Below are 14,193 nucleotides of genomic sequence, written 5' to 3'. Positions count from 1 at the left end.
CCCAGAGTGACATGTGCTTTATGAGTACAGGAGAGATGGTGGGAAGATCCACGGACCTTCCTACCATCAGGAAGGTCTTCTGAGTCTGAACATTGGTGCTGTGCATGCTAGGCTGAACCACTATGTTGACTGCATGATTTGTATGCAAAGACGCCCACCAAGGGCATGTGCCTGACCATGGGGCCTGACCTCCAGCCTGTGCTCCAGATAGTTTCCAAATTCCTAGGATAGGAATATTCAAGATCCCAGAGTAAGATCTCCAAATTCTTAGGAATTCTTGAAATGATAATCATTCCATGTTTTTTCCCAAATTGTATTTATATATTTTTAGGTGATAATGATGATCCTAAAAGTTTTCCATAATAATAAATAGTATATCATTTTTTGTAATAGATATGCTAAAAATTTCAGAGGTTTTCTATTAAAAAAAACCTCAAACATATCTATTGCAATAACATGAAAAATGATCTCCACTAAAAGAGGGGAACATTACCACGAAATAAATGCCAAATCAAAGCCATTTTAAAAATTGAAGTTGATATAAAAATATTTACTATTTAAAAGATATTATTCTTAAGATGAAATTTTAAAACAAAGCATTTAATAACTAGGCTTTCAAAAGCATAGTACCTAAGGTGGGCATTAGGATTTGCTTCACAGAAGCTCCCATCCTTTTTTAATGATGAAAATCTTTGATTTGCTTGCCTGGATCCTGGTCTGGCCATTGAAATCTATGTTACAGTGGAGAATTAGAATACTTTTTCCCAATTTCTTGACTAATTTTTCTTGGGATTCAGGAAAACATAGATTTTTTTTTCCTGAGAAATACAGGGAATTGCAGCTGGGACCATGCTAAGAAAGGGGGCATATTTTTCTTCTAAAGCAACTTTCTCAGCTACAAAGCTGTGTCCATGCAGAGGATGTTTATTGAATTCACAAAAATGTATGTATAAACTATTTTACCTGTCAGCTTTGAAGGACCTCAAGGGCACCAGAAAAGTAGCCTTAAGTAATTTAGGAGCCACATAAATATCTTTACATATTGCAAAGCCATTGGCAAATGCCCTTGATTCACTCAATCATGTAGAAAAGCTGGAGGAAACTATGAGTTAAGTAAAAATGTTTTTACGAGTACTTCTCAACTATTGCTTTAGTCCTGGCCTACCTAGACATTATCAATATCAGTTATCCACTGATATTAATCTGGGTTTTGGCAAATCATTTTCCCTGCCCTGCCCCCATTCATGTCTTAAATACATTATATAGGCCATTATTATGTAACATGTGTTTACACATATTATGTTGAGAGTAATGAAAAGGGACTGATACATATTTTAAGTATCTACAATGTACCAAACACTATCCACATCTTTCAAATATGCTTTACCAACCCTGAAGTAATCCTATAGGACAGGTATTAACCTATTTTCCATAGGTTAAGAAAAATAAGGCTCAAAGCTATAATCAACAGCTATACTGTTGGTAAGTAACACAGCCTAGAAATTATAGTCCAACTTTAAAACAAATCCATGTTCTTGATGCCACAGCATACTGCAAGGTGTAAAATGATGGCAAGTCATAATAGCTGCTGGCTACCATGGCCCAGGGGAAAGGGTTGGTACCAGGCAGACCGGCTGCTCCACGAGGACTAACCGTGCTATCCTCAGGGTAATAAGACCTTCCCCTGTGCACACAGGGTAATAAGACCATTCCCCATGCACATTTAAATAATAACGGGAGTTTTTACTACTCTTATTTGAAAAAAAAAAAAATATATATATATATATACATATATAATCAATTTGGAAGTAGAATATACATTTTTAGGAAAGGAATTAAAAGAATCATTGTAAACACAATACAAAGAGGTTTGTCTTACCTTTAAATATTTCACCAGTTTCTGAATTTGCCAATATTCAGATGACAAATCTGCATTTGCTTCCTGACGACGATCAGGTGGTTCTTCATCTTCCTCATTCTCTGAGGAGCTGTCACTAAGAATTTCCTCAATCTTCTCAGCACTCTTACTAAGAACAGTAACAACCACCACATATAATAAACATATTTATGCTACAAAATGGATGTGGTTATAATCATTAATATTTCAGCAATATGAACATAAGCAATGTATAAGGTACCAATACCTTCTGAGTTCTAAAGATCTTTGCTAAGATCTAAGCAAGGAGATGAATAAATCCCTGTCTCTGTACCAGGTGCAGTTCATTATTATTGCTTTGTATGCAATAATAATAAAGAAAATAGTAAGAAATGAACAAAGGCATTAAGTATATGTCCTATGGCTGTGCTGTACAAAAAGGCAGCCACAAGTCATAGAAGTTAAATATCTTCTGGTTATTTATGTTTATATTTATTTAAATTTATTGATTGAATCATGTTTATATTTATTTATCAAATTGAAATGAAATACAATTAAAATTTCAGTTTTTCAGTCAAAATAGCCACATTTCAAGCTCTCAACACTCACCTACTATACCAGAAGCTTAGATAGAAACCATTTCTATCATCAGGGAGAGTTCAATTGGGCAGCACTGCAAATGCCCACAGGAAGGGTGTCTCTTTTATGAAAGGGAGTACACTTTGTTCCTCACTGCTCTAGAAGCTTCTAACTCAACATCAGGGCCATGGATACCAGCAAGTTCACTCAAGCTTTCATCACCATATCTAATTCATTCTCATTTTCTCTTTCGCTCCATCCTCTCTTCCCTCCAATCCCCCTGTGTGATCTCTTCTCTCAATGTCTTTCCTCATTCTGTTTTGAAGCAAAGGAGAAAGCATATTTCTAATAATTGCACAGAAGTAACTTTCAAGTTTTATTAATTTTTAAAAAGATCTTCTGTTTATTTATTTGAGAGATAGAGCATGAGCAGGGGATAGGTAGAGCAGGTGGGAGAAGCGGACTCCGTGCTGAACAGGGAGCCTGAAGTGGAGCCAGGGCTTGATCCCAGGATTCTGGGATCATGACCTGAGCTGAAGGCAGATGCTTAACTGACTGACTCACCCAAGCGCCCCTGAGTTTTATAAATTTTTAAGATTTTTTTTTTTTTTTTGAAAGGTGCTTTTGCACAGAGAGTCATGCAGAATGATGCTCCTGTGCTGTCTGGGCTGCAGTGGAGTGAAACTGAAATCCTGAACTGAAGTGCCTGTTCCAATTCATCAAGCCACATGATGAGTTTCAGTTTAATGTATTCTCTTGTCCAACAAATGTCAGGAACCTGGTTTGGTTCCAGAGCAAAATCTGGTAGATAAGGCTTACTTAAGAACCAATGTAAATTTAACTCAAAGGTCCCAGATTGAAACATATACTAAATAACCTATATCCTCCAGAGAATCTCTAAATGTACTTTCCCTTAGCCTAGCAAGCTCCTGGAGTTAAGAGCAAGGTGCACTGGGTTGACCCAATCACTCTCGAATCATGTTAAAAAAAAAAATCAGTACCTCAAAGGAAAGCTGTTCTCTTTTTCCAATGATGAACCCTTTGACATATAACCTTAAATGGCTTTCCCTATTTTATGAGGTTCCCTTCCGGTCCTGTCCCATAGCAACCATACATTTGGGAGGTAAAAATAAGCAAATCTCAATGTTTCACTGACCTATGAACTCCACCTTAAGAAATACTTCTCTACTACATCATTATATCCACTTAAGAAGAGACATAGAGAAGTTCACATTTTTGTCAGAGTAATGGTTGTTGCTTGGATATACTACCCCTTTACCCTTATCTATTACTCTAGAATTCTCTGACTCACTAAATTTTTTTTTTGACTCACTAAAATTTGACTTAAAATTGAAACATGTAAGGCCAAACATTTAGTTTAGGAAAGATGAAGTAGATCTTAAGTACATAAAAATCCTGGATATTATATATAAAACAAACACGATAGGACTCTGACAGGTTGAAAGGAGAAGAAAGACTATTTAAGGATCTACAGACTTGAGGAGCAACACAATGGTGAGTTCCTTGGGTTTTTTGTCTCGTGTATTCCAAATTGGGTACTAGAGAAGATAGTGATGCAGAATTATCAGTGGGCACAGGAAAAAAAGCACCTAAGAAAAGCCTGCTCTTTCTACTCAGAGGACCAGAAAAGGAACAGCTTAACAAGATAGAAAACTTTTAGGCAACAGATGATCTATTCTAGTCAACACCACAGAAAACACTGTGGCTCACCCCCACTTCTGCTAACAATGCTAAGAGAAGAGTGTTCTACCTTTATCAGACTACAACAAAACTCCCTAATCCCTGTGTCAGAAGAGACCTAATGGAGAGTCAGAATTTCCACCAACCCCAACCCCACTGACAAATAAACAGAGTCTCTTCCTCTCTGTTACCCACAGAGACCTAGTCAGAGCTTGAACTTCCATTACCAGTTAAAAATGATGAGAAGCCCCTCGCTCACCTCCCCAAGTTGTCAATGAAGGCCTAATTGAAAATTTGTAATTTCCTTCTCTAACCTGAGGAGACAATACACATCTTATTCCACCAATGTGATGTAGGAGGAAACCTGCTAAAACATAAAATTTAAATAAGATTCAGAAAAATTAAGAGAATCATAGAATCTCAAACATTATTAAAACCTAAAAATTACCCATTCTTTTACCATGCTCCAAAAGGTAATAGATAAAAAAGACATTCATGGAAGAAAGGGTTAGAGAGAATGGAGAGAAAGAAAACCAAAACCAAAACAAACAAAAACAATGAACAGAAAAAAATATATATATAATGACAAACTTAAGCCCTAACATAATAATGACATTAAAGGTAAAAGTTCTAAATACACCAATTAAAAGAATTTAACTTACTGTACCAAAAAGAAAAAGAAAAGAGAATCAACCAAATGCTACCTACATGGAACTCATTTCAAATGTAATGATATAATATCATTAGTTTGAAAGAAAAAGAGGAAAAAAACCCACCATGTAAACAATCAAAAGAAAGCAGAAGTGTCTATAAAATAATCTGATTAGGTAGACATCAATAAAAAGAAAATGACAAGGCATATAGAGGAACATTACATAATGACAGAGACATATCAATCCCAAATATGTACACACCAAACAGCAGAGCTGCAAAATGCATAAAGCAAAAATAGAACTAAAATGAGAAACAGAAAAATTATACTTAGAGACATCAATACTACTCTCTCATCAATTTGTGGAACAACTGGACTGAAAATAAGCTAGGATATAAAAGAAATCAACACCACCAAACAATATGATTTAATCCACTTTTATAGAATACTCCAACAGCAGCAGGCTCTACATTCTTTTAAGCACCCAAAGACTCTATACCAAGATAGTGTGACCACACAAAACCTCAACAAATTTAAAAGAACTAAAATTATATAGTGTGTGCTCATTGCCCATAATGAAATCAAACAAAAAAAAATCAATAACAAACAGAAGACGAAAAATCTCCAAGAGTCTGGAAACAAACAAACAAAAAATGCACTTGGGTCCAAGAAGCGAGCCTCAAGGGAAATTAAAAAAAAAAAAAAGCCACACTGAACAGAAATTAAAATGAAAATACAACATATCAAAAACTTTTGTACACAGATAACAGCTAACACAGTGCATAAAGGGAATTATATAGCACTAAATGTTTGCATTGGAAAAGAGAAGTCTCAATTCAATAATCTAAACTTAAGTCTAAAGAAACTAGAAAAAAGAATAAAGTAAACCCAATGCAAACAAAAAAGGAAATACTAAAGAGCAGAAATCAGTAAAATTAAAACAGAAAAACAATTTGAAAAATCAGTAACAAAAAGCTGCTTAAAGAAAAGATCAATAAAATTGACAAAACTCTAGTATAACTGACAAGAAAAAGAAAAGACACAAATACCAGTACCAACAATGAAACATGGGATATCACTACAGATCCTGCAGACAACAAAAGAATAATAAGAGAAAACTATGAACAACTATACACACATAAATTTGACAATCTAGATAAAATGGACCGTTCTTTTAAAGTATAAACTATCACAACTTGCCCAATATGAAACACATAATTTGAATAGCACAATTATTAAGAGAATTTAATTCACAATTAAAAAACCCAAAACAGAAGTCTTTAGACCCAGATAGCTTCACTGTAGAATTTTACCACACAGAAGAACACCAAATTTTATATGATCTCTTCTAGAAAATAGAATAGGAGGGAACTCATTTTACAAAGCCTGATATCAAACCAAAGACAGTGCAAACAAAAACAAAAACCAATACAATACTCTCAAGATTGTGGATGCAAAAATTCTTAACATAATATTAAGCACATGTAATTCAGCTACCTATAAATAGGATGAGTGCACTATGACCAAGTGGGGTTACTACAGAGATGCAAGGCTGATTTGGTATTCAAAAATCAATCAGTGTAATCAACCACACTAACAGCCTATAGAAGAAAAATGACATGATTATACAATTGATGTAGAAAAAAGATTTGACCAAAATGAACACCCAAATGTGAATAAAAATGTTCAGAAAACCAAGAACAGAAGGGACCTTTATCAACTTGATAAAGAATATTTGTACAAAAACCTACACCATCATCATACTTAATGGTGAAAGACTAAATACTTTTCCCTTAAGATTGAGAACAAACAAGGCTATTGTTCACTTTGATCACTGCTGACCAATACAGCACTGGAACTTCCACTTCTAGTTGTAAATCTAAGAAAAAATACACAAGACTTGTATGCTGAAAACCATAAAACATTAGTGAAAGTAATCAAATACTTAAATAAACCGAGATATATAATATTCATGGATTGGAAGAGTCTACATAGTAAAAATATCAATTCTTCCCAAATTAATATAGATATTTAATGTAATTTCCAAGAAAATCATCAGTGATTTTTTTCTGTTGGAGATATAGCAAGATTATTCTAAAATTTATGCAGAAAGGAAAGGAACTAGAATAACTAAAAGCAATTTTTGAAAAAAAAAAAAGTGAGAGAAATCACTTTTCCAGACTTCAAAATTTACTATACAGCTACAGTAATACAGATTGTGTGGTAGTGGTAAGGGGCTAGATGAAAAGAAAAAAATCAGTGGAATAGAACAGATACCCAGAATAGCCCCACATATGTACACCGAACTGATTTTGAAGAAAGATACAAAAGTAATTCAATGGTGGAAAGATAACCTTTTCATTAAATAGTGCTGGAGAAATTGGACCTCCACTTAAAAAAAAACAAAGCAAACAAAAAAACAACAACAACTAAATCTTGACCAAAGTCTCACACTAAAAATAAGAAAAAGGCCATAGGCTTTATAATGTAAAACTATAAACATTTTTAGAAAAAATAGGTGATAATCTTAAGGACCAAGGGCTTCATGAGGACTTCTTAGACATGACATCAAAAATACAACCCATACAGGAACCTGGGTAGCTCAGTCAGTTGAGCATCCGTCTCTTGGTTTGGGCCCAGGTCACAATCTCAGGGATGTAAGATTGAGCCCTGCACAGGGTCTGCCTGCTTGAGACTCTCTCCCTCTCCCCTTCTCTTCCCCATGCACTCTCTCTCTCTTTATCTCTAAAATAAACATATTAAAAATAAAAACAAAACAACCCATAAAAGAAAACATTGATAAATTGAACCTCATCAATAGTAAAACGTTATTCTATGAGAGAGACTCTATAAAAAGGATGAGAAAACAACTTACAGGGAGAAGGAAATATTTGCATACTACATATTCAATCAAGGATATCCAGAATAAAGAACTCTCGAAACTCAACATTTAAAAAGTGATCTGATTAGAACATAAAAAACAAAAGACAAAGAGACATTTCACTAGAGAATATATATGGATGGCAATAAGCCCATGAAAAGATGTTCAACATCACTAGCCATTAGGGAAATGCTAAGACCATGATGAAATAATACTATACATCTTGTAGAATAGCTCAAAACCAAAACCAAAAAAAAGGTTTGGATGCAAAGGCAAGGATGAGGATAAACTCAGTTTCCCCTAAGTGTTTGATGGGAACTAAATGGTACAGCCAGTCTGGAAAAGTTAGATAGTTTCTTAAAAAGCTACACAATTATTATGTGTCAGCAATTGGGCATTTATCTTAGAGAAATGAAAACTTCATCCATATAAAAGCCTTTATATGATTGTTCATAGCATCTTTATTTTTAATATCCAAAAGCTGCAAACAATGAAAATGCTCCCAATAGGTGAATAATTAAATAAATGATGGTACAACCACACCATGGAATGCTACTCAGCAAAAATAATAAATAAATAAATAAATAAATAAATAAATAAATAAATAAATAAATAAAATAAAATAAATAAAAAAAAAACGATTGCACTATGAACATATGCAACAACTTAGATGGATCTTAGGGGTATTATAGTGATGAAAACAAAGTCAATATCAAAAGTGTATAATTCCATTTACATGATATTCCCAAAATGATAAAATTATAGAAGTGGATAACAGGTTAATGGTTGCCGGGAGTTAGGATTATAGGGAAGAGGTGTGGGCATAACTATAAAGAGGTGGCAAGAGTGGCTTCCCAGTGGTGATGGAACCCTTCCACACACTGACTGACATGGTCATCACACACATCTACATGGAATAAAGTGATAGAAAATGATACATGCACATTATATCAATATCAGTCTCCTGGTTTCAGTGCTGTAGGATAGTTATGCAAGATGCAACCACTGGGAGAAGCTAGGTGAAGGGTATGAGATTCCTCTGTACTATATTTGCAGCATTCTGTGAATCTGTAATTAATTCAAAATAAAAAGTTTTAAAAATAGTCAAATAAATCAAATAATTTATTATGTTGAACCCAAGAATATAGGATTAATGTAGTAGGGTGTCTTAAAGTTTCTTCTTTTTCTGTGTGCACAAACTTTATAATGTGAAATGTCTGCATTTCTTCCCACTACTACCCCAAACTTACTAACAAAAGTAGCTGACCCTCCTCCACATATGCCGCTTTTGTTGTCAAAATGAAAATGGAGTCAGAAGTTTACTAGCCTTCTATTGATGGCTGTTTTTTAAAATATTTTATTTATTTATTCATGAGACACAGAAAGAGAGAGAGAGGCAGAGACATAGGCAGTGGAAGAAGCAGGCTCCATGCAGGGAGCCCGATGTGGGACTAGATCCCGGGACTCCAGGATCACACCCTGGGCCGAAGGCGGCGCTAAACCGCTGAGCCACCCGCGCTGCCCTGATGGCTGTTTTAATGAGAAATAACATCTATCACTTTAGGATTGGCAGTGCCACCAGTGATGAGTAAAATGAGGCTCAGGAAGATGACTTACCCTTGCTATGATAGGATTGTTCAAAAGTAAGAGATCAGCAAAGAGCCCAGTTCTCCTATCACTCAACTCATGGCAATTAGCATTAAATTCATTTGTTTACAGAGAGTTAACTAGTACCAATAGATGCCTGTGTTTCAAGGAACTCTTCACTAAAAGGATATCTTGCAAATATATTCAAAGAAATTCAGTATTATCATTTTTATAACTAGTCAATACTAGTTGGTCCAAGGGTCCAGTAGAGGACCCCGATGTAATGATAAGAACACCAGAAATTTGCATGCTATCTAGCCCACTGGGTAAAGGGTGGCTTTAAAGGATGGTTCCTTTTAATAGATACGTACCGAACTAACTGTGCTCTTCCAGGTGAAACAGGTGGTCCTGACCTTTCAAGTCTTCCTCTATGTTTTTTCTCTTGAGTGTCTCTTAGTAAGCTTTTGTGCCTAAAAATATATTAACATTTTAAAATTAACTTATTGTGGATTGATAGGAAATTAAAAATAGAAATGTACCTAAAGATTTCATCATTTTCATGCACCCGTGTGACATGTTTTCCTAATACAGAAAATAACTGTATGAGTTCCAGCCTCATCTGACACCTGGGATGTCCCTTCAGTCTTTCAGGCACATTTTGGCCAGTATTTCTTTTATAAGGACCAAGTACTAGGAACTGTCACTCTGCAGGCCCCTTCACTCGGAGCCTTCTACTCTGGGCACATCCTGCCCTGGGTGAAAGTTGCCTGGTTACTTCCCTTCCCCACCCGACTCTGCCACAGGGCCTGGATCTGGTTTTCCAGGGATTCCCAGGTTTAGCGTGGTCCTTGGCACATAGTGGGTTTTCATTACATAGTGGCTAGGTAAACTCATAACTGAAAAATGCCAGGACGTGGGAAGAGTGGTATTTTAAGATTCACCTTCCAGCATAACAGAGCAGCCTGTGTATTTGTCATTTTCATACTCCTTCAGATAGGAGTCACAGAGATCAAACACCTCAAAATTGATGAGAATTAGAGGAACAAGAGCATCTCCTTTTTCCCCAGGACTCCTTCCATCTGCTCTCTGGGTTTGCTGGCAACATGTACTCACTCCGTGGTTCTCAGAATCCCTGCAAGTGAGGGTCCCCTGTGACCAGCTGGGAGCCACTTCTTGCTTTACCCAATCGGGGACCGCATGGAACATTAAAAATAGGCTGAAATTTGTAAGCTATATGCTAATTTAAAAAGTGTCCTTGGCATCTCCGACTGCCGGCTTTTATGAAACACAGGGCCTTAATCTGTGCTTAGGTACCTATTTATAGACGTCCTTAAGTGGAACTCGTTTTGTATGTCAGACATTCTTTAAATTAGTGTCTGCTTCACTTAAGCCTGTTAATATTTTGGAGGCTCTAGCCTTTCTGTGGTATTTACTTAAAGTTCTGTTAATAGATAAGATGCTGTCTCTATCAAGATTTCCCTGATTCACTTCACATAATTTTAATCATTCTAAATTCACCTAGCACTTAACTTCTTCAGGTCCCTACCACTGCGTTTACATTGCCCGTGAGATTCCTCCATGTCTTTTATCATCTTTTTCACGTGATATTAGCCCTGACCTACCAATTGAGTCAATGGTGCTCTTGCCTTCCCTTCTGGTGCCCACACATAAGCCGTATTCACGCCAAATACTTCTACTTGGAATATGAAGAGCAGGGAGGGACTGACTTGTATTATGGAGGGACATGTCAACATCTACTCTGGACTTTCTCCCATGACATAAACTAACAACTAGGCAAATGTGGTTACTGAGGATGTATCAGAGAAGCCCTCATGCAAATTTCTACATACTTTTTGAAATCAACAGTGGCCTTCCAGTTTAAAGTTGGCTCTAATCTCTTGGTCATTTGAAACTTCCCGAAGTTAATTTGGTTCTTCTCTAGTATATTCTTGCTTGAAGCAAGAAAAGCTTTAGGAAGGGCGTCTGCTTCTTCCTTCTTAGGTACCTCCTTAGGCTCTTCATTTTCTTTTTTCCATTCTTCAGTGAATCTAATATCCTTTATGTACAAAAAAAACAGTAATTTTTACAATGACATCACTTCTGAATTGTTTTGTGCTATCTGAAAATTAAAAAGTGATAACTTCAGAAAATGAAGTCTCTGATGCCTCTAACTTGTGTTGCTTAGTGACACACACTAGAGAAGGGCCACTTCAGGACTCAGGTCTCTACTGGAGTGACGTTGCCAGAAATGTGATGTTCCTAAGCTCCCCTCCCCACTGCAGCACACACAGATACAACAGCAGGGTTAGACCTACTCACTCCTCACTACTGCCAGACAGATCTAAACTCAAGGGCTGCCTGGGTGGTTCAGTGGTTGAGTGTCTGTCTTTGGCTCAGGGTGTGATCCTGGGGTCCCAGGATTGAGTTCCACATCAGGCTCCCCGCAAGGGGCCTGCTTCTCCCTCTGCCTATGTCTCTGCCTCTCTCTGTGTGTCTTTCATGAATAAATAAAATCTTTTAAAAAAATATCTAAACTCAGATGCTATATTGACTGGGACACATCATGTATAAATTTCTGAAACAAAGGATTAAAAGCATATTTTGCAGTTAGCCAGAGATAAAAGACACATGACAGAGGAAGTCATTATATTTAAAAGACACATGACAGAGGAAGAAATATAATTATTAAAAAAGACTTATCAGAAACAATGCAAGCCAAAGGAAAAGAGAATGACATCTTTAAAATATTTTTTTTAAAAAAGACCTGCCAACCCAAAATTCTAAATAGAGATTAAAAAAAAAAAAAAGCTTTCAAAAATAAGGGCAAAATAAAGACTTTCATAGATGATCAAAACCAGAGAATTCTTGTTCACTTCCGGAAGGCCTGTGCTAAAGAAATGGCGATGAAGTTCTTCATTCAGAAGGAATAACATACCAGAAAGAGGACTATACCACATCTATACAAAGAAATGAAAATCTGTAGAAATGGTAAAAATATAAAAGACTCCTCATATTATTTTTAATCATTCTAAAATGTAATTGATTCTCTAATGTAAAAATAGTATCGTTGTGTTGAGGGGTTAATAGCATACAAAAGTAAAATGCATGACAATAGTGCCAAGGGTAGGGAGAGGCACTGAAGGTTACTGTGGTAAGTTCTTAAAGTCTTTGTGAAATGGTAAGACAGTATTTAAAGGTGGGTAGGATAAATTAGAGATATACATTATGAGCCCTAGGGCAGTCACCATGAAACTTTTAAGAAGCATAACTGACAAAAAGCGTAAATAAAACAATCATTTTTAAAGGCTCAATTAATACAAAAAGGGCAGGAAAAGAGAGAAAAAATAACAAAGAACAAATGAGACAAAAAAGAAACAAGTAGCAAATTAGTAAATTTAAATTCAAATCAATCCCTAGTTACATTAAATAAAAATGATTTAAAACTTCAGTTAAAAGAAACTGGATTGAATTGGATGAAAAAGGTATTTAAAAACCCACTTTCCATACGACCAATAATCAAAAAATGCAGGAATGGTTACATTAAAATCAAACAAAATGGACTTAAAAACAAAATATTATCAGACCTAAAAAGGGAGACACATAATGACAGTCAACACAACTCTTATTGTATATTCACCAAACAACAGAACTTCAAAGTACATTTAGAAAAAAATGTAACTACAAAGAAAAATAGATAAGCCCACAATTATGAGACTTCAAAAACTCCTCTTTCAGTAATCAATAAAATAAGCACACAAAAATTAATAATATAGAGAACTGAGCAATACTATCAATTACATTGACAAAACTGACAATTATAGAACATACTACCCAATGGCAGCAGGACACATACTCCTCTCGAACAAAAAAGAAATCACCAAAATTGACCACATTTTGGTCCATAAAACAAACATCTACAAAGCTAAAAGGACTAAAATCATATGAAAAAAAAAAAAAAAAAAACCTTCTCTTAATTCAATGGAATTAAACCAGAAACCAGTAAAAGAAAGATAACTAGAAAATCTTCAGATATATTAATGTGCCTGAAAACATATCAAAATCTATGGGATGTAGTTCATGTAGTGTTCATATAGAAATTTACAGAATAAAACTTTATAGTAGAAAAAATAAAGGTCTCAAATGAATGGCTAAACTTCCAAATTAAGAGATTAAATAAGAGCAAATTAAACCCAAAAAAATCAGAAGGAAAATAAAATCATCAAGAGCAGAAATCAAATAAAAAGGAAAGCAGCCAAAAAAATCAATGAAACAAATAACTGTTCTTTAAATAAAATCAACCACTTCTTTCCAGATTAATCAAGAATAAAAAGAGAGAAGACTCAAATGATCCATATCAGAATTGAAAGAGCAGTCATCACAAAAGATCTTCCAGACATTAAAGGATAATAATGGAATGCCATACTTGATGCCAATAAATTAGATAAGTTGGATAAAATGTAAGAATTCACTGAAACACACAAACTACCAAGGCTCAAGAAGAAGAAACTGGACTAGCTCTATATCTATTAAAGAAATCAAATTCTCAATATAAAAACATTCCAATAAAGAAAGCTACAGGCACAGATGGCTTCACTGGTGAATTGTATCAAATATTTAAGAAAGGAATAATATCTAATTTGTATGAAGAATTCTAGAAAGAAGAAAAGTAAGTGAATATTTCCCAATTCATTTTCTGAGGCCACATTACCCAGCTACCAACACCAGATAAAGATGTTAAAAAATAACTACTAACCCATACCTTTCATGATTATAGATGCAAATATCCTCAGTAAAATACTATCAAATTTCATCCAGTAATGTCAAATAGGGTAAGACATAATGATGAATTGGGATTTACTCCAGAATTACTCAAAAAAGTCATCAACAGACAAAAGAAGGATAATCGTGCAATCATCT

The 14,193-nt window shown here is 35.1% G+C and overlaps 1 pseudogene; it reads right to left on the bottom strand.

Annotated features, from left to right (window-relative positions):
• Nucleotides 1–1,862: 1,862 nt before the first annotated feature.
• LOC144310166 (outer dynein arm-docking complex subunit 2 pseudogene) lies at nt 1,863–11,368 on the bottom strand (annotated as a pseudogene).
• Between the last annotated feature and the right edge of the window lie 2,825 nt (nt 11,369–14,193).

The sequence above is a fragment of the Canis aureus genome, unplaced genomic scaffold (assembly GCF_053574225.1).
Source record: "Canis aureus isolate CA01 unplaced genomic scaffold, VMU_Caureus_v.1.0 ptg000483l_RagTag, whole genome shotgun sequence".
In the NCBI taxonomy this organism is placed as follows: domain Eukaryota; kingdom Metazoa; phylum Chordata; class Mammalia; order Carnivora; family Canidae; genus Canis; species Canis aureus.
Note: the sequence above shows the minus strand (reverse complement) of the source record. Positions and strands in the feature narration are given on the sequence as shown.